The following is a 23,143-nucleotide window of genomic DNA, read 5'->3' as shown; positions in this document are numbered from 1 at the left end:
ATTTACTAAAGAGATTCCTCTCAAAGAAGATCACTTTTGTGTTAGTCATGTTTTGTTCTAATAGTGTCTTCCTACTATCACTTGCTTCACTATAGAGATTCCTCTTGAGGAAGATCTCTTTCATGTCAGTCACCAGTTGTTCTAAATACATCTTCCTATTGCCATTTAGTTCCTATAGAAATTCTTCTAACTCAAGATTTATCTTTGATGTTATTCACCTGTTGATCTAACCAAGTTTGTTTTATGTCATCACCCTACTGAAGAGATTTCTTACACACATGTTTTGAACATCAAAATTTGACATCAAGCATTTAACATTGACATTGAAATAGAAAAATTGAAATGGTTTATGTTACGCTGAGCTTTTCTTTTCTTGTTTTTCCTTCTTCTTTATCATTCCCTTTTGAGTGACTCGAGGATGTCTCTTTTGACTAGAGAAGGAAGGACTAGGGGCATGATCTTTTCTTTTCTTTCTATTTGATGGTTTAGTTCCAATGATTTGAAGCATCCATATAAAAGGGGTGTCCAATATAAGAGCCTCTATCTCATATTATATCCTCATGTGTACCAAGAATTATTTTATATGCACTCTTCATTGAGGTTGGTTACTTTCCTTGCTTGTTTAAGTGAATTCTCTATGGTAGAGTAAATATTGATACTCATCTTGCTAAGTGAACATATGGGTCACTATGAGTATACCTAACATAGTTCTATCTTAGGTTATGAATGTAATGGTGATTGCATAAAGAATCTTTAATAAATATTTAGCATAAGAAGAATCTCTCATGTGTCTAGTGTGTCTGCATGCAAGAAACATTATGGTCATACTAGTGATTATGCTCTCATGCTTATGTTAGCTTGCTAGATTAAAAGGGACAAATGGTCTTTTCATTTTGGCTTCTCATGCCTTAATTCTTACTTTTAATCCTAATAAAACTAAGACAAATGTCATATTCTTATTCTCATGATTATAATGTCAGTACAAATTGTATGACATTTTTGGGTCTATTTAAACACTTAGTGATTATATTTTTATGATTTCATTAACTCGACCTAGGGATGCATCTAACATAGGGTTACATTACATACTCTACTTGCATAAGTGCATAGTTTGATCACTATTTTTCTTGGATCTTTTAACATGAGTGGTTTTTGGTTTCTTCAAAATATCATGTTTCTTCACAACTACACAAGTAATTCACTCCTTGGTTTGTCACTAATAAAAAAATTGAAACCTACATGAGATTTTAGTTCATTCACATTTTGCATTTCATATACATATTTCCATATTCATCTCATCTACACTAAACTCATACACCATATCATTTTGCATTCAATTATTCATATAATTAACATCTGATGTATGAAAAACTATTAAGGGAAAAAGTGACATATGTAAAGATGCTCAAATCAAAAGAAGTTGTATGTATAAATTGCTCCAATGGGGTCAACCATACATCAATACAAAAAGACATGCGACTCTAACACTATCAATCTCAAAATGATTAAAAAAATGTGTTGGTACAATAATCAATACATATCTAGAACAAATTTAGAAAAGAAAACAATTAACTTTGTGCCTCTTCTCCCCCCTCAGGTGGAGGAGGAGGAGGATAGGATACAACATCTATTCTAGTAGGTAGATATGCACCTCTTGACTCTCTCACATACTCCATAAAATGTGGTACCTATTTTGATGTATCCAAAACAACCTCAACATACACTACATAATAGTAAGCTTCTCTCAGTGACTACAACCAAGCCTCATCCTAGTGTCACTAAATCTACTCTTGTAGCTCATGGTTCTTCAACTCTTGGTCTACTAACCTAGTGTCTCTCACTACAAGATATATCTATAGATCTCCCTCATGTCAAAGTGTTGCTCTTAACCTATTCCTAGCTCTCCTCAAGGAATTAGATGTCTATGCCAAGATATCTCCACCTAGTGGCTCAGGAGTATGCTAATCATACATCTCCTTATCACCTAGTCTAGGCTTGGCCTAGAGAGCTAGCTACTCCTCTACATGTGGCCTCTATGTATCTCATCCAATGGCACCCAAAGTACCCATCTCACCTGAAGGATGTTTATGTCCTATCCCACTGCCACCAACACCTAGATCCTCTCACATCTAACAAGAAATGATCTGTCTCTATGTTGTACACTACCTAGGTCTATGTTGTTGTGGTTGTTATGGGTATTATGGTGTATTCACTAGCTGTACAAGTATTTTCATGTAGGAGTCATGTAATTCTAGTGCATTAGGGTGAGGGAGTGCACATCAATCATAGACCTCCCAGGGTCTAATTTGATAGACCAACCTTGCTCCACCTCTAAGGCAAAGCAGGTGTAGGTGCAGTACTCCTATTATATATTCTATTGGAGACCATACTATTGCCACATGCATGTCAATGGAAATCTCTCGATCACCTAGATCAAGCAACCAATCAATGGTTAAGAGGCTACACATATTTTCAAGCTCCACTCAATCATCATCCCACACCTCTGTCTCTCTCCATGGCCACCATACTACTACTATCAAATCATCAAGATAGCCTTGCCACTACTCAATCTTACCTAGAGCAGCCTTGGTTATTTGTCCTTGTATTTTCATATGTAGGGCTTATGGTCCTGCCTCATGTCAGTATAGATAGGCCTCATAATGGGTAAGTGCTCCCATGCCCATATTTGAAGAGCATGGTACATGTGGGCCAACATATACTAATCTCATCCAAACCATACTAGCTCCACCAGCATCCTCTGTAACATTTGACCCCAACCACACTTCAACCTGTGTTGGCCTTTGTTAAGTATTAGAAATTAGCTCAAGAATATACCAAGTACTGATGTCAATCTGTAATTGGGACCTTATGTCTACACCAACTTCTCCCATGTAATGGCTCTACCCATGATGAGATCCTCCTTGAAGATGGCCCTCAATGCCAATGTACCAAGTCTTGCCTGAGTGTCATACTCAACTTATGGTGCATAGAAGGGTATCCATAGAATCATGTATATGTCCTTAGAGGTGACTGCCATCTCTCTAAGGGGAAAGTTGAAAGTGTTTGTCTCCAAATGGAAACACATGAGATAATCCAAGAGAATCCATATGTTCTAGCTCTGTGGTATCTAACTAGTGGATCAACACCCCAAAGGTGGGATAGTGTGATCTAAATGTGATATTTGCAAAGCTAGGTTGAAAACACCAAAACAGTAAGAACATAGTTAGTATCAAACATGTGAATCATCATGTTATTCCTAAATACACTAAACCATACCAAATGCATGAGAAAATGAGTAATGAAAGTGAAAAATAACAATGAAAATTTTATGTTTTTGAAAAACATTTTTTGCACAAAATACCTTATTTTTGTGCGAGATTTCACTTTCTTGTATAAGATTCCACTTCTCTACATGAGAAACATCACTACAAGAAGAAAAAAAAAATGACATTGAAGGTCCCTTTCATGAGAGATGGGTACCCCCCTTGTGAGGAAACTCAACACCCTATGCGAAGAAGTAGCTTTTTGGTACTTGCTTGTGAGAGGAAGCCTACAACCTCATGCAGAAAATGACATTTTTGTGCAAAACCTAATGGCAGATAAGTTGAAAACATGAAAATAATTTCTAAAAAGTGTCAAATTTTAAATGCAAAGGAGGATATTTGAATACTTATCAGAAGTTTGTAGTCCGTTGGCTGACTATGTCATCTGAAGAACTTGAATCAATGAGTACACATTAGGACCACCATTTTTACCTCAAAGCTCCTTCTTCACAACAAGAAAAATGCAAAAATGAATTGAAAATCACCTTTTTGGTCCTGATATAGGTTTTGACCTAATTTTTCAATTTTTTTTGATAGATGTGAAATTTACCTTGTTAGCTAATTTGGCTTCTCTGAACTCATTTTTGGGATCAAATTCAAACTCTGACACACTTAAACAGCTCAAATTTATAGTTTAAAATTTTGGGACCAATGAAATTGAATACTTGTATGGTCAATTTTTTTGATACATTGTGAATCTTGAAATATTCTCAAATCATATTTCTTCAAAGAAATTATTTTTTAAAAAGTCAACTGAGGTCAATGCTGGTCAATCTTTGAAATTACTCTAAGTCAACTCAAAATTTTCTTCATGCTCTTGTAATCTATTCTACATTCTTCTGAATCTATGATCACTTCAATAATTTCCAATCTACTACACTACATCATTATTCTAGTGTGTCATCTTTCAATTTCGCTCCCAAGGGGGCAAGATGATTACATCATTGAATCTTTCAAAGTTGGTTTCACTTTAATCTAAACATTATGTCGTGATCACTTAGGGAATCTCATTACTCGAGGCATATTTTTTCCCTCTCTAGAATCATATGTCATCTATATTATCTTTTGATTTTCTGATAACACTCATAGTTTGGTCCTTGTCATAGTTCAATAGATAGGGATGAAAGAATTCAAACCTTGACTCTTGAGGGTGAAGCATCATTTTGGGGATGATTCTATGATTCATGATTGGATATTTTTATCTTTTATAGAGTAGTATTCATGTGTTCTATCTGGACTCTACAGGATTAAACTTTGTTTTGGAGATAATCCTAATTCTCACTAAAGATTAAGCCTCATTCTAGGGATAATTCTATGAATCATAAATAATCTTGTCATCTTTTAATGGACAAGTACTAGGATAGTCTAACCCTAACTCTTGAGTATTAAGCCTCATTCTAGGGATAATTCTATGAATCATGATTAATATTCTCTACTTCTAATGGATAGATTTTTGGGTAATCTAGCCCTGACTCCTAAGAATTTAGTCTCATTTTGGGAACAATTCTATGAAGCTTGATAATATTTGTTCTTTCATATTAGTATCTAGGTGTTCTATATGGATCCCTTAAGGTTAAGCTTCATTTTGGAGATCATAACCTTAAAAATCTCATCCATTGGTCTCTATGTCATCAATCTTGGAACCAATCTCACTTCTTGTTCTATATTCTCATACTTATGATTTATTTGAATTATCATGCAACCCATGCATTCATTCAAAGAGGGGAAAACATAATACCCCTAATTGTCACATTAATATTCTAAACCAATTTTGGTCTATCAACCTTACTCAAAGTCCTATTATACTAGGTAATTTAGATCTCAATAATCTTTACTTGACCTAAGTGTCAAATATAGGAAATCATTAATATGCATTAATCATGTAGTTTATATATTTACTAAATACTAATTGAATTAGCTAAATTAAACCTATTAATTGAGTTTAATTTAATCACAAGTCATAAAACTTTAGATAAATTGAATTCAAACCTTTAGCAAATATACATGAGGAATTATATGTATTTGATTTAATTAAATATCATCAATCTAATTATTGAATTTAATCATTCAATTAATTAGATTATTCATTTATGAGGTCATATTTAACCTTTTTAAATCAAATATCTCCTATTATTCTCTCTATTTAGTTCAGAATTGGAAATACAAAGTGGACTAGAATTAGAAAAGGAATTAAGTCAGCTAATGCCTTATCACATGCAGAAATGATTAGTTAGCTCCCTTTTCACAAAGGAATTTTCTATTCTAACTGAATCTCATCTTCAATCTTAGCCGTTCATTCTATTTAATCTTGATCATTGATCAAATTCTTGGAGGGCTAAAATTAGAAAAGGCATTGAGTCAATTAACACTTTATCACACCTAGGAATGATTAGTTAACTCCCTTTTCGTAAAGTAATTTATTATTGTAGTTGAATCTCATCTTCAATCTCAACTGTTCATTCTATTTGATCTTTGACCATTGATCAAATTCTTGAATTCTACTTAAGAAACCTTCAACTTCTCATTTTGGAGGATGCACATGAACAATATAAAAGTAATGCCAGATTGTTTACTTTTAATCATTTGCGTTCATAACTTTTATTTATTATTCAATCATTGCACACTACTTTCTCATATAGATTAAAAATGCATATATCTAGATTAATTGTCTTGTTTTATTTTATGATTAATATTCTCATCTAGTTTAATCTTGCATCTCATATAGATTAAAATCCTTTGTACTCATGGTTTGGTTGTTGATCTTTCAAATCTAAGAGTGGACAACAAAAACCAATTAGTTAGAGGCTAACAGATCAATTTGTTGGATTATCCCAGATGAACAATCCTTTGTTTATTTTGGGATGATTCTAACATGTAAGGATCATGTTGAAGTGTGTGGTTAATTCAAAGGTGCACAATTAGCACATGCAAAAGTCACTTGAGACGGAACCATCAATCCTCCTCCATTAGGATTGGCTTCCTTGGTAAAGGTAAGTGCTTCATTTAAGACCTTTTCTAATGTGTCAATGTTTGCAATAGGTAGTCTTAGTAGAAAGATAACAATGAGATGCTCCATAGCATTAAGATAAATCTATATTGTAGCTTCAACATGTATAATATAGGATGTTTCCAACTTGTGGTAAGCCATATACAAGCAATGATTGAAATATGAAACAGTCTATGTTGGATCTCTTTTGATTGATATGAATTGATGATGTATCACAACCAGGTTGATAAATGTTTTGAGTCGCTCGAGGAAAAAAATTTCAAAGGTGGCCCAATTCTCGATACATCATGGTTGCTAATTCATGTACCAGTTAAAGGAAACTTCTCCTAATGAGTATGGGAATACATGAAGGACTAGATTCTCCTATTGAACTTGCTTTCAATTGCATATTTATTTAAATACATTGATATGATCCTCAACTATTTGTGGTTCTCTATAGATGAACCTTGGGAATAATTTCATAGGATTCTTGGGAAGGTCATTAAGTTCAAATTGAAAGTTAATTTTTGAATCTAATATGTTGACAAAAAGGGACATCATTGGAGGATTTGGTGGAACAATGTGTGGAAATTGGTTTTGAGGCGGAACTAGTGATGATGAAATTTGGAATGGAAGTGGTAGAATTTTTGGAAGTCCTTTGTCACTAAGAGGCTTATGAAAATGAATGAGTTCTAGGAGATCTAGTTCATTTTTATAAGATCTTAAAGCTCTTTGAAATGGAGATGTTGGGTCAAGATTTTTTTGTTTGCATCAATTGTAGAAAAAACACACCTTTGCAGAACTGCACTCTCTCAAAACTACACACCTTCACACCTTCTAATAGTTTTGGATGAAATTTTCTCTAAACACATAAAAACTATAGAATTTCAAAATAGTGAGTTTCTTTTTTTCTCTTCCAAATGGTTTGGGGCCCCCCTTCTAGCTCCACTTTCGTACAGTTGTCATTTTGAATGATGCTTAACAACATGAATCCTTTCGAACTCCTCTCTTGCAAAACTAATCTAGGGTCAGCTCCAAGTTTTTGGGAAATCTTGTGACCTACTAGAATATTCTCAATCGAAGATAAATGTGTATGTTCACAAGGAAGCCTTTTCTAGTTTGACCAATTTTGGATAATATGTTTGATCTATTGTTTTGAAAAGTAATGACAAAAGAGATATATTTTTAGTACTTTTCATTTGATGATGAATGTAATTGATCAATGAAACTATATATATTCCTATTCTAACCAAGTGTTAGAAAGATAAATAAAAAAGATAAGGTAATGAGAAACTAAATAAAATAAATTGAAAGGGAAATTCATAATGGACATAAACCATGATAACAACATGGCTGTGAGTTAAATCATTGAAAAAAATAGGTAGGAAACCAATTAAAATAAGAGCAACACTTCCTTAATTCCACTAATGCAATTTTTGATGGGAACTTAATAATAAATGGAAGATGGTTCACTTCTCATAAAATTGTATGTCCGCAAAAAGTGCACTCATGCAAGAGAAGAAGCTATGTAGGAACAATAGTTGATTTTTTTCCAACTCAATATGACACTTCAATTTGTTAAAATGAGGCAAACACTAGAACTAAAAGGTCACACAATCATAACAACACAATAAAACCATTGCCTCTATTATTATTCATGAACATGCATTCACAAAAATAACACACTACAAAAAGAATAAATACACTCAAAATGAGAGCACCAATAACATATATCCTTACATCAAAAGAACAGCCTAGAGTACATATTACATCAATGTAATGATAAGAAATCATTTCCTCATTCTTTGTTCTAGGAGAGAGAGATCTTAAAATGCATGAGCATTTACATGACTTAAAATACTAAAAGAAGTAGATAAGAAGAAGGAAGCTACAAGAGGATCTAAGAGTCACTAGAAGCTCTAATAATAGAACCTTGACATTTTCTAGGCATTTCTTGGAGTTGAATTACCATCAAGATGCATTTCTAGTGCATGGAAGGCTCTAAATTAGGAGCTAGTAGTTAGCTTTCATTGCACTCCTTCTTCTTCAAAAATTTTGGCACACCTCTATCAAAAGTGCACCCATGCATACTGATGATATGTTTCAAAAATGAAAATTTTTCCCAAATGTCAAAACTAAATTTTTAACATCTTGGTTTTCTTCCCCTTTATACCAAAATGATGTCTATATGTTTTATTTTGAAATTCCCTATTATCTTTATCACATCTGTGGCTTCTAGAGAATCTAAAGCTCCATATTTATCCTTTGCTAACTATTGATGGTTTCTATCTTCTATTCAAGTTTTTGCTAAATCATCAAGATTAGTATCTATCTCCAACAATTCATCTTCCCTCTTGAATGCTTTCCTAATATCTTCATCTTAACAAGCATCTTCTAAGGTTTCTCAAAAATTTTGGACTATTAATTGCACCATATTGAGCTTAGTCTTTGAATCATCTTACAAAATCTTAAGATAAGCAACATTCTAATACCATTTTGCTTCCAAAACTTTCTCTTGAGCTTAGTCTCTTATTTTATGAATATCTACTTGTAGACCCTCCATGAATTTATTGTTGGCATATATCTTAGCTATCCATTCATCCAAATTAGCAAGCTCCTCAGAGGTAAATACTTCCATGCGTGTATGATACCTTTGGAATTTTATTGATTAGAGAGCTTGTAGTTCTTTAGCCTTAGTATGTACCTCATCCATCAATCCAAAATCATGGTTCATTATGGATACTAGCTTATCTGTACTCAACTATATATGGTGCAATAGTTTCAAGTTCCCTTGTATTATTTATACAACATTCTCCTCAAAATTGTTACACCATTATTGACATGCCTCCAAAAATGGGTTTAATTGTATATTCTCCTTCTTTTTTCTCTCTAACGCCAGATGAAGAGTGATTTATGGATCATCTAGGTCTATAGGGCCCACAAATCCATGCAAATAACCTCTTAAAACATTGTTCTATCTTTGTAGCATAATCAACTTAGACTCATCTTGGACCATATGTCAAAACTCCTTTTTCATCTCATAGTGATTATCACTTTAGTTGTGTTTACCGTGGGTCTACCCAAAATGACCTCCTTTATTTGATAGTCCTTGGGAGTTAGTTGTTTGGTGTCAACAAGCTAAGGAGGAATAGTTATGTATGTAAGAAAGTTCTAATCTCAATTCTTCATTATGAAGGCTAGTGTTCATGCATCTCTCGTAGGTGGCTCATGGTTCTTGATGGCTTTGACTAGCTCTCTCATTTCCTCCTTAGTAGATAGATCTAGATGTTTCTTTTTCTAAAACATAACCTCCCTCTTCAACCATATGAATGTAGTTCCCATTGGAGAGATGTAGTTAACTAAAGAGGTGATTTACACTGTAGGCACTTTTACCCTTATCTTTCCCCTCTATAGTCTTTTCTTGTCAAGAAAGATCACCAATTGGAGTCTCTATATTTTTTTGAGCAAGGTTCTTAGCCTTTGTATCATGAAGAGTTTTTTGAGGCTCTTTAGGTATTTTCCCATCCTCTAATACTTCATTTTATTGAAGTTGTTGGGGCTCGACTTCGTCCATATCTTGTTCTTCTATTTCTAAAGCATGAGGAAGTGGTGTTGTTGAGCCTTTCTCTAGGAATGCTTAGTCCTAAGATGGTGGTGGTGGTATGCCCAGAGGTCCTTGAAGGAGAGATAAAATTTGATTATAGTCCTTTCCTAAGGGTTTGTTCATGGTAGTATCTCTTATCTTCTCTCGCACCATCTTAGTACCTACAAGCATGAAATCAAAATTAGAGAGGTCAAAGACATTAGTTTCTTGAAAGTCCATATCTACTATCCATTGTTGTTGCTCATCGTCTAATGTTGAAATGTGAATAGGATCCCTTTAAGAAGATGGTGGCATTAAGATTGAGCTTCTTCTCCTTTCTTATTCATCTGCCCTTGCAAAGTGAGTCCTTTTACTTAAGAGGACATTTTTCCCCCTCTTATTATTTTGCTTCAACTTCTGGTATTGTTATAGGGACTTGAGGAGACTGAGAAATTTTCATCTTTGACTTTCTCCTCCTTGTTCCCACAACCTATGATTCAATATTTCCCTTTCAGATCCATGGGGAATACTTCTTCCTATTTTATATCTACTTGTAACACCCTCTTCTCTTATAACTTCCCTTCTTCTTCCTATCCATCCTACCCATGTTCTTCATGTGGTCACACTTGTTGCCCATGGCTAGGCTCTTGAGCTTCAGGCTTAGCTTGTGGATCTACTTGTGTAGGTTGTACCTATTCTTATTGAGGTACTAAATCTTGATCCATTTTATTCTTTGACTTTGTAGGAGCTCTCCTCCTTTGGATACCCCTATATACTTCAAAATACTTAACCTCCTGCTCATATTGATGCACCATTTCTGCCCTCACATGAGATTGAGCCAAGAAGGATGCTATTGTAACACTTGCACCTTTACCCTTCATGGTATGTGTTGTGACTTGAAGAGGAATAGCCTAAGGAAATGGATCAAGTTTGAAAGATTTCTTGATCTAGTCCTTCAATAATTGAACTATGTGCCTAGCCATATGATTGAGGTATGTATTTTTATCTATTCTGATCTCCACATTTATTATAGGCATATCATAAATCATGTCCCTACAGTATAGAGGATTTGAGATGTCTTTTGTGTCTTTCTTGATAACCTTTAATAGTATATTCAATTTGAGTTCTTTCTCTATCAAATATAGAGTCATCCTATAATGATCTGTAATGTGGATATCATAGTCATCTACTACATTCATCCACTGATTATCTAATGAATCTTTATGTATAAATTTCTTCCCTTCCATATGTTTTACCATCTTTATGTTTTCAAAGTAGGGTCAACATGAGTTAGACTCTTTTAGTGGATATTAGTCCTACTTAGAATCAAAAGTGGCAATATCTTACTTTTTCTTGGCCTTAAAAGAATCGATCATGATCAGCCACATCTATGTCTTTTTCTATTATTTTCTCTCTATGTCATATCTAGGTTTGAAGGTTTCCCACTACTAATAGTCCCATGAACCTGATCAAATGAAAAATGGTCTGTTTAATGCCATCCTTGATAAATCCCTGGGTTGTGTCTACTTTTCTGACTCTATGGCCCACTGGTGTTTTATCAATCAAGAAAGATGATTGGATTATCTCTCTAGCTTCTTTCACATTTTCCAAGTACCATCTCTTAGCTCCTTAATAAGAAACATGTAAATATTGATCAAATCTAGGAAGGTGGAACATCTTTTTGATATTCCTAAGTCAGAGGTCTAGGACTATCTCCCCTATGACACTCTTGGGAACCTTTTTTCTAGTCATGTAGCTATTAACAAGAGCCATTATGAGTTATAAGGATTGAATGGCTGTAGGATGTGATGTTTTGTTGACTAGACTTGATTTGATAAGCATTGATACCATTTTGGATTTTTCGTTATGTTTATTATAGATGGTGAGGAATGCATTCTAGTCTATATTCATGAGCTTGGTATCTCTTATCTCTGATTGTGTCTTATCTCTGATTGCTCATTTTGAAATTGAAATTTCCTCGATACACCTTGGTATTTGAAAATAATGAGCTTTGAATCTATCGTCTCTGCCATTGAAGAGGATGATGATACCATATTATCTACACAAGAGAGGAAACATTAGTCTAGAAAGCTAAAGTTAGACATAAAGGAAACCCTATTTGACCTAAACCTAGGAGAAATCCACCCAAAATAGTAAAAAACTAGTCAATTCCCCCCTTTATCCCTATTATGTAGATCAGCACACCTAGCGCACCCTTACAGGTGCCCTAGTTATGCTAAATGACCCATATTTGGCTATTTACGTCTAATAACACACCTACACAAATGGGAAGCTTGGTAAGATGCACACATGCATAGTGAAAGTGTTGTTTGGGGTGGGGACAATCGATGACTATGTCTTGATTGATGTATTTTTGCACAAGGGCTTGATGGGGTGTTCATGTGCGCACCTATTATTACTTTTTATTGAAAAACACCAAAACTTCATTTTTCCCTAACATTAGGCCTTCTAAGCTTCCCCATTCAGAGACTAAGGCTTGACTTAGACTCTTGGGGGAGACCAAAAATGACTCAAGCCCTAGACTAGGTGTCTAGGAGACAAAAATTTACTAGGGGATCCCCATTTCTAGGAAAAATGGGGTGTGCATTGTGAGACCAAAAATGGTATATGCTTTGGATACTAGTCTTGCCTTGTTTCTTGTTAATTAACCATTTTCATTGAGTTTGTTTCTAAGAATCCAGTTTGTTCCATTAACATTTTTTTCTTTACATCTTGACACTAAAGTCCAAGTATTGTTCTTCTTAATCTATTCAATTTCCTCATTCATTGCTTGAATCCAATCTTCATTGTCTAAAGAATCTTTTAATATTTTGGGCTCAAATTCAAAAAGTAAGCATGTACCATGTTTGAGTCTTTTGTTGTCATAACACTTGATTCAACATGACCAATATTTTTTGTTGTTGTGATGTCTTCTCACAAACTTAGCTAGCATAGGTGGTTTCTTTCGCTATTCTTTGATAGGTTCATCATGAAAAATAATCTCAAGCTCATTTAATCTTTCTTGTTCAAGTTTTGGTTCATATTGTGAATGCTTGACATTCATTTTTTGATTATCAACATTGCCTATTTGTGACTTGACATCTTTGGTCTATTGCTCAGTAATTTTTTGCACTATACCATCTCCTGTCCACTAGGAAATTATAACTTGATTTTCTTTTTTATTTGGAGTGTTGGGAGAACCATCATCCATATAGATGAATGTACTATAATCTTCAAGTTCTTCTTTGCATGCAATGTTAGTTCTTTCTGTAAACTCATCAATTTTCACATTTTTTCTTTCCACAACTTTGTTAGTGTTAGAGTTCAAACACTTGTAAGCTTTACTCTTGGTGGAATATCCAAGGAATATATCTTCATCACCCTTTGCATCAAGTTTTCCATTCCTATTATCTTTAAGTATATAACATCTACTTCCAAATACTTTGAAATATTTGACATTAGGAACATTTCCATACCATAGTTCACAAGGTGTAGCATTTTTACCTTTCTTAACTTAAACTCTATTCAAGGTATAGATAGTAGTACTAACTACTTCTCTCCAATACTTCTTTGATACACTCTTCTCCATCATAAACATTCCTGTATAGTACATTATTATTATTTTTCTCCTTTTGACTATCTCATTATGAGGAGGGGTTCTTAGTGTTGACATCTTTCTTTTAATTCTAGTGTCAATGTAGAATGTATTAAACTCATTTGAAATGAATTCACCACATCTATCAGATCTCAAGCACTTCACATTCTTCCTAGCTTCTTTTACAACTCTAGCTAAATACCTATTGAATAACTAAAAAAATAGATTTTTCTCTAAGGCGCATCACAATCATCATCCTCAAGTAGTCATAAAAATTATTGAAATGCTTATCTCCACAATAGCTTTTAACATTAATAGGTCCACATAGGTATGTTTGAACCAATTTCAAAATATCATTAGAAGTATATGTTTTTCTCCTAAAACTAGACTTGGTCATTTTTCCCAATTAACATTGTTTACACATAGGATTATGAGATTTCTTCAATTTGGAAAACCCTCTTAATTTTTTCATTTTATTAATATTCACCAAATTGTCAAATTTTACATGACATAACCTCTTGTGCCATAACCAAACATCTTCTTGTTGTGCAAACAAACATGTCTCATTAGATAAATCTAGATAAAACAAGTTATCTCTTGTCTAATCACCACTTCTAATATCCTTACCATTAGCACAATGTATCTTGGCTTTCTTATTATGGAATTCAACTCTGTAACATAGTTTGTTCAGCTATGAAATTCTCAATAGATTATAGTTAAGTCCTTCAACTTGATAAACATTGTCACACTTTATCTTGTTAGTTAGTTGAATAGTACATTTATCGTTTATAATACATGGGATATCATTACCATATTTAATAGATCCACCTCTGTATAGACCAATATCTTCAAATTTATCTTTATCACTAGTCATGTGATTGGAGCATCCAATGTGAATTATCCATCTATCACTTTTGTTTACATATGAGATTAATGTAGTTTTCTCATCTTCATTAGGATATTCATTCATAGCAATGTGGACAACTTCATAATCATTACTAATATTTTCATTCTTAGTTTCTTCTTCAGCAATATAATAATATTTCTTACCTTTTTAATCTTTATTTCTATTTTAGTCTTCGTCATCTCTTCTTTCTTTTGTACTTGTTGTCCTTCCTTTAATCTTTATCCTCTTTGTCACGACACCTACTAGAAATATGACCAACTTTATTGCATGAGAAACAAAAAATAAGTAGTTTACCTTTGTATTTACCTTTTCTACTTCCAAATAATTTTTTAATAAGGGCTTCAAATTTATCAATCTCATCATCATAACCATCATTTCCATTTTTCACATGTTTTCCTTTCCTTTTGCTAAGAACTAGTTGTGATTTAAAGGAAGATTCAATAGTAGCAATTTTGTAGTTATTAAAGTTAGACATCTCAAAAGTAGTTAGTCTACAAATTAAACCTTCCAATGTAAAAGTATTACTTGGGGTGTATCTTAGTTCTTAAATTGTAGACACTCTAATGGAATATATAGGAAGCAAAACCCTCAATACCTTTCTTATTATTGTTTTATCTTTGATTTCTTCATTTGCACCACAAATAATATTAACAACTTATTTGACTCTTGTACAATATTGCACTATATTCTCAATTTCAATCATTCTCATGTAATCAAATGTATCTCTAAGACTATCTGATTTGGCTCTCTAGACATTTTCATCACCTCCATATATGGTTTTCAATTTATCCCACATCTTCTTTGTAGTATCATAGTCTTTTAAGTCATCAAACTCACCATAGATTAGGGCTAAGGCAATCTTCAACATTGCTTCATTCTATTATTACTTTTGCTTCAGTTGTTCACTTGTCAGAGGAGTAGTGTGTGTGTGTGTGTGTGTATATATATATATAACCTCATCAAGTTTTGTCATGTGGGAAAAATTTCTTTGTTTAGCTTTGGTATATCTCTTTTCTTGTCATGATCTTTGTCTTTATGTAGCTTCATACTTTTCTCTATAAGCACTAAGCTCTAATACCAATTGTTAGAAATGTTTAGAATAACTTGGGGTGGGGTGGGGGGGGTGCGGGGGGAAGTGAATTGGTTACTCAAGGTCCATAAGTACCATTTGAATAATTAAACATAATACACTCATTTTTCTAGTTATCATGTTGTGGCTTGATCTCTATTGTACTAATAAACACAATTAGTGTCCCAAACATAACATACTTTGGTAAATGTTAACCTTATCAAATGTAAAACATATAAAGCATTAAACACAAGTTTGAAAGTGGGATTTTATGTGCAAACCCAATTTGGGAAAAAAAAACCAGCAACTTCTCACCACTTTTTCACTCTTTCAAAGTCATCTCTATTAGGATCCAACTCTCTTAAAGTTTTACATTACACACTATTAAATATGATTTGGTTAGAGAATTTAGTTACCCTATTAGGAGTGGCCTTATTAGAGGACTTTGACCATTCCATTTAGAACATCACCTTGTTAAAGGATGTACATAGACTGTTAAGTCCTTCAAATGATTATTAGGTCAGCCTTTGTTAAAAGAATTTCAATACAAACTATTTACAATAATTAGAAAGGAAACAATAGGTTTTTGATGTGTATGATTACAACTAAGTTTTAAAGTTTTGATAACTATTTGGTTCATGCATTGATTCACTGATAAGCTCTCCATTGTAATCTATGTTCTTGATTCACTTGGGAAGCCTTCAAGAAATCAATCTTCTTATTTCAACAAAACTTAAGCCATCTCCTTAGATTCACTTATCAATATTAGCAACATCTATGAACGAAATCTCCTTTAGATTTGAATTCACTCTTACACACTTGTGCATCTCTAATCCACAATTCTTTATATGTGCCTCTCTCTCACTCTCTTCCAATTCAGCTCTATACCTCTTTAAATAAATAATTCTTTCTTTAAAATTTTTCATGATCACCAGAGATCTTAGGGTTTATGATCATGTTCAACATGATTCATTGCATCTGTCCACCTTATTGATCATCCTCTAGAAACTTCTCTAGATTCTATGTGTTAGTTCTCTACCTAATTATCACCTTGAATTTAATGATCCAAATCATCAATATTATCTTCAACATAGTTTACATCTCTTAAGAAATAAAATAAGTCAGCTAGAATTCATGATTTCTTCAAATTTATTCTTAACACTATTACTCAGAAATCACTCAAGTTCTAACACTCAGTCATCTCTTGATCACTCAATTATAGAAACTATTTTGTCTTGACATCGATTATCTTTCTCAATCAATGATGATTCTTGGTCAACACTAGATTTTCTTGGTAGTTATTGTGGCTTAGTTAGCACTATCATCAATCCACATTCCTTAACCTTTTATTCTATTTGTCGGATTAGCTTAACTTTTTTGATATAAATAATCTATTTATCTTGTCAAAGTCTAAGTAATCAAATTGCCACTTTAGCTTCCTTTTCATAATTTGAATTTTCCTCTAGGTTCTATTGTTATGAGAGATTTATCAAATCCTTGTCATCAATCAAATAGTTATGAAATTTAGATTAGGTAGCAATACATCCTATCAATAGATTTGACAATGATGAGAAAACAACAATTGTTCAAATTTTATATTTCTAACACATATATCCAAGACAAAAATATGCCTATGAAATTAGGATATTTTATGCTTGTATGAATGAATTACTAAGTATAAAGCCTCAAAAATATCAACTATTCAGTAAGACAACCCTTATTAATGAAAAAAAAGAAATGTTTTAGGGAGATGCAAAATTTCTCTTACACCTAGAATCCTCCTGTATCATATGTCCTCATAGATTTTGGCATATTTTATTAGGAAGATGATTAACGTTATAATATTTTTAAAAAATAAAGAATTAATATTAAGTTACTGAATGGGAATCATTGACTACTACAAGAGGTAAGACAGGTTCCAACATTGAGTAGTCATTTGATTTTAGAAAGACAACTAGTTATGAGTGTCACATAGTTACTTTTATGAGAAAAATCAAAATATTTCAAAAGTTTCCTTATTAGTTGCAACATATTTGAAACTAGGTGAACTATATATTTTTATAGGTCATATTGTCATTCTATTTTAAATTTTTAAAGAAAAATAAGTGTTTAAAAATAATTGCTACAATTAAGTAGCAAGAACATTAAACAATTGCTGTAGATTTTAAAATAACACTATGAAACTATAGACATGGGAACAAAAATGAAAGAAGTATGAAGTTAGTTCATTGAAATAATGTTTTACTAGGTCTAAAATGTGTCAATATAGATTTCCATGAAAGTTATATCTATGAAAAATAAAATAGAGTTAGTTTTATGAAGAGTGGGAAGGAAAGAAAAATGAGAAATTAGAGCTTGTACATATAGATGTATGAGGAGTATTTCACATATCTTCTAGTATGGGTTCTATATATTATGCTACTCTCATTAAATATATACAACTAGGAAAGTATGGAATGATTTCCTTTGACATAAAGTTGATGTATTTCAAAGTTGATGTATTTCAAACTTTTCAGAAATAGAAAATCTTGGTTGATAACGAGACTAATAAATGAATAAAATGTCTTTGATCTAATAATGATGGCAAGGATTTCAAATAATATTTTGAAAATTATTCTTCTACAAATGGCATAAATAGGAAAAATATTATTCTAATGACTCAGCAAGAAAATGGAGTTGTTGAATGCATCAACCTAACAATAATGGAGTGTACAAGGAGTATGGGGTTGCATGTCGGGCTTCCCTTAAATATGTAGTTACAGGCTATTAATATTTTAGTGTATTTATTGAATAGAGGTTCCTCTACTCCTTTTTTTTGTGGCATTCTAGAGGTGGCATGGACTCGTAAGAAGGTGATTTATTCTTTTACATAATTTTGCAGTGTGAAGCATTTGCACATATAGATTGTAAAAATCAAACCAAGTTGAAGATAAATCTAAGAAATGCACTTTTTTTGGACATGGAATTAATGAATTTGGATATAGATATTTGGATTTTGAAAATCATGAAATTGTAAGAAGTAGGTTGTTGTATTCAATGAGAGAGTATTGTAGAAGAATCTATTAAAAAAACACGAGAAGAAAGAAAATGATTATGTAGTGTTGGGTGATAGTAAAAAGGATGATGTTCCAACAATTCATAATGGTTTGTAACAATAGAAAAAAAAAATACCATAAACCCAAGTGAATGTTAGATGCTCAAAAAGGCTAAGTAAACCTCTAGATATATATTTTGTCTTCTTTCTATTGTATTATAATAATGATGTTAGTGAACTAGAAGGATATGAAGAAGTTGTACAAGTTGATAAAATGGTTCAATTGGAGTCTACAGTGACAAAAGAAATGGAGTCCTTTGTCAAAAATTAAACTTGGAATTTTTTAAAGATATTTGTAGGTAAAAAGAGTCCAAAGAATAAAATTATTTATAGGTTGCAATAAGTGGATGGATATAAGATATTTTTTATATCAAGGCTACATGTAAAAGGATTTGCACAAAAAAGGCCATTGATTTTGAGGAGATATTTATTCAAACTATTTTAATTATTTTATCTACCTAATGTTTTCATTTAGAGAAACTTAATGTTAAAATAAATTTTCTTCATAGTTATTTGGTTGAAGAAATATATATGGAACAACCACAAGAATTAGAGTTCAAGGGTAAGGAGAATTTAGTGTAACATATTAAAGAGAAGATTGTATGGGTTCAAGTAAGAACTTTGATAATTGTCCATTAAATTTTATTGATTCATAAATTATAATGGATACACTCAGTGTAATTTAGACATTTGGTTTTATTTTAGGAGGTTGGATGATGATATCTACACTATTTTATGTTTATATCTTGATGATATGCTCTTAGTTGGGCCTAGCATGGATCACATCAAGGGATTGAAAATAAAATGAGCACACTCTTTTTATATGAAGGATTCAAGGAAAGAAAAAGAAAACTTTCTATAAATATTTGCAAAAATAGGAAGAATGAAAAATTATCTCTATGTCAAGAAGATTATATTGAGAAGGTGTTCCAACAATGTCGTATGGAGAATACCAAACCTATCAACACCCCTTTTTTCTTTTAATTTGAAATTTATTAAGGAGACATATACAAAGAAACAAGAAGAATAGGATAGAATTTCCAACTTATTTTTATCATCAGCCTCAAGTAGTTTCACGTCTATTATAACATGTATTAGAGTAGATATTTCAAACCTTGTGGGATTCTTTAGCAAGTATTTGAGTCATTCTAGGATTGAGCATTTGAATACACTCAAATGGATTCTCATATATTTGAGAGGTCCATTGAATAAATGTTTACATTTTGAAGCTGTAAAACTGATTTACAAGGCTATGTTGACTCATATTTTGTAAGACATCTTGATACTACGAAGATTACTACATGATATTTATTTAGTATTAGTAGGACAACAGTGAGTTGGATTTCTTAATTATAGTGGGTTAATGCTTTATCCACTATAGGGAACAATATGTTTATTCTAAATAGGAAGCCAAGGAGGTGATATGACTTCAATTTTTCATGGAAGAGTTGGGACACCCATTTATGTATAGTTATCTGTTTATAGATAGCCAAAGTGACATTTATGTTGCTAATAATTTTTCTTTGAATTCAAAGACAAAACACATACAACTATGGTACAATATTATACAATTAGGTTTCATTGATGGATTATTAACTATGGAAGAGATAAATAGATATGATATTATAACATATATGTTTACAAATATAGTGACAAGGAAGAAGTTGAATTCATCTTTAGCTTTGGTTGATCTTCTAGATTAAATAGGATAAAAGAAAAACATAATCCAACATTATTTGACATTTTATTGAGAGCTAAAGGTTTACCAAATATATGATTGGTATACAACTCGGATATTATTATCATGGAGTTTGATCTGTTTTCAAGTGGGACTATTTTAATCTCAAGACTAATTAGATTCAGAGGTTGACTTTTTCCATATTTTTTGATGCAGTTCCCCCATTTTTTTCTATGGAGTTTTGGGGGAAACACCCCTTGCAAGGTCAAGGGGTAGTGCCCCTAGTAGGTTCCATTGGTAGTGCCCAAGGTAGGGTTCTATGGTAATTCCCTAGGTGTGCTTCCTATTTCATTATAGGGTAGGGTCGAGGGGCAATTCCTTCAAAGAAAAAAATGTATTTACTATTGTAAATGGTGCCCAGTGTTAATTTTTTTCTATTGAAGAACTTATTCTAGCCCTAATTTTTTAAGAAACATAATTCTTGTAAAAAATCGATTAGAATTAGGCATTTTATGATGTATGGTGATTTAGTATCTTCTTGTGAATGTATAGAGTTGCAAGCGATTGGAAATTGTAATTAGGTTTGAATCACTTGATAATAAGAATATTGGATTTACTATCTAGTGGACATATCATAGGGATTGTGTGAACCACGTTTAATCTTTATGTCTTGTGTTATCTTCTATGTGCTTTATTTATTTATGATATTGGTTATATTTGTATATAATTCATATTTGTGTCTCTCTAATCCTATTAAAAAAAATTGTATTGACTATCATGGATCTCCTCAAGATGCTAAGCTTCCTTTTCAAATAGAACCTCATGTGTTGGGACCAATTGTTAGAAATTATTGTCCACCCATGGATCTAAGTTGAGAGGTGGGGGGGGGGGGGGGGGAGTTGGGTGAATTAGTAGTGATAAAATTAAACTCGTATCCAAATTATTATATCCAACTTAAATAACCAAAAAATAATAATAATAAGAGATAGTCCATGGGTAAAAGCACAAACCTATGTCACACTTTTGTAAAGGAAAAACCTAACAAAAGTATAATTGTCTATCTTCAATGAAATAAAATTGGCATTATTATTTTGAATTTGGAAATGAAGTAAAGTAACGAAATGTGTAGAAATGAATGAAGTTTATGATTATAAATTTTAATAATTATTTGGAATAAGAATTGATATAATTTTCTAATTTTAATAGATAATTGTTTAGCTACTAAAAAATAATGAAGATTACAGGTCAAGTTCCCACCACAAAACTATATGGAAATAATTTTTTTTTCCCTTTGATCTCAGACTATGTTATAGATAACATACACAACTAGAACAATCAAAAACAAAAATTAGCTTTAGACCTATATTTTATCTTTTATAATGATTCAAATTTTATAAGAGCTATTGCGACATTGGCAAAATGCCCCCAGTATGGTTGCTCATGTTTTGCCCGATTTGACCTTCAGTATAGTACCTCTCCTCACAATCACTATCAAGGACATAGCATTTCTAATAACTTCTTGCACATGCCTCACTCTTAGTTGCACTGCTCTCCTAGTGGTGGTGTTTTTGGTTGACACTGCTCTTTCAGAGGCTCTAGTGGTTGGGACTGCTCCTCCTTGCCTCCTTGGAGGTCTGGATTGAGGTGGTCCCCAATGGCTCCTCCCACTACTCATGCCACCATTTGGCTCTCTACACACTCAGACCCCAGGTGGGTTTTTCCTTGGCTGGACTTAGCCTTTCCTCCTCCCAAGCCTGAGGGAGAAAAAGAAGATAATGTGACTGCTAATGATGGATGGGCTCCCCTTGACCCATTTGTACACCCCACCCCTGGGTGGGGATCTAATGATAAAGATCCTCCTCCCTTAGCTAACATTGTGTTGGTAGCTTGAGGCCTTTTATGTTTACTAAAGTTTTTTTTTAATGAATATTTGATATCTGGCCTTAGGCCATTTGAATTCTTTAGGTGATCTTGTTTCCTCCGACCCCTCTTTTTTGTGAATATGTAACTTTATTGTATTTGATTTTAATATAAGGAAGGAACTATTAATAAATAAAAAAATCAACTCACCTAAAATCAATAGTTTTCATCTCCCACCACATTTTTCAAAACAAATCTATTCTAACTAGGAAAATAATTATACATTCTAGAAGAGGACTCTCTCCTGTAGAATGTCATAATTTTAAAATTTATTTGATATGATTTAAGATTTTTTTCTTTGTGAAAACCAACATCTTTTTGAGTGTTAAAATACTTGCTTGTAGAATTTTTTTAATAATAATATACTATATGTAATTAGAACACTATAATATATATATATGAGCTCTATAAAATGGTGTTTCTATGTAATTAAAAATATATCATAGAAATACTCAAATTTAGTCTTTTTGATAAGTCAACCTAAAAGGTGACATAGTTTTGTACTTTTATCCCTAGGTGGATATACAATGACACAATGATTTTTTCACTCAAGAGACCCTTTGTCATAGAAAAATCCCTTGTATGGATAGTACCCAAAATATTGTGTGCTAATATAAATGTTCTTGCTTAAAGGATGTGACTCTTTTATGCACCAAACAAAAATTAATCATTACAATAGTCCCTATTAAAAGATAAATCCCTACTAAGAGACCTTGACTACTTGTTACAAGGTTAAAACCCTATTAAAGGTTAACAGGAAGAAAAATGAACTTACTATCCAAATTGCTTCAATAAACAATGAAGATTATATATTTAGGATAAAAAATCCAATAATCAAAACTCTCTAATATTGTAGCTTAATTTCTAATATATTTCCTTTGAAGATTAATACTATTATCAAATTCTATATCTACATTGCTTTGATCAAACTTGCATCCACTATTCACATCCATACAAATCCATGTGATATGATAATAAATATAATTTA

The sequence above is a fragment of the Cupressus sempervirens genome, chromosome 3, assembly GCF_028749045.1.
Source record: "Cupressus sempervirens isolate cs-2001-9-10 chromosome 3, ASM2874904v1, whole genome shotgun sequence".
NCBI classification, from domain to species: Eukaryota; Viridiplantae; Streptophyta; class Pinopsida; order Cupressales; family Cupressaceae; genus Cupressus; species Cupressus sempervirens.
This window is presented reverse-complemented; position numbering follows the sequence as displayed.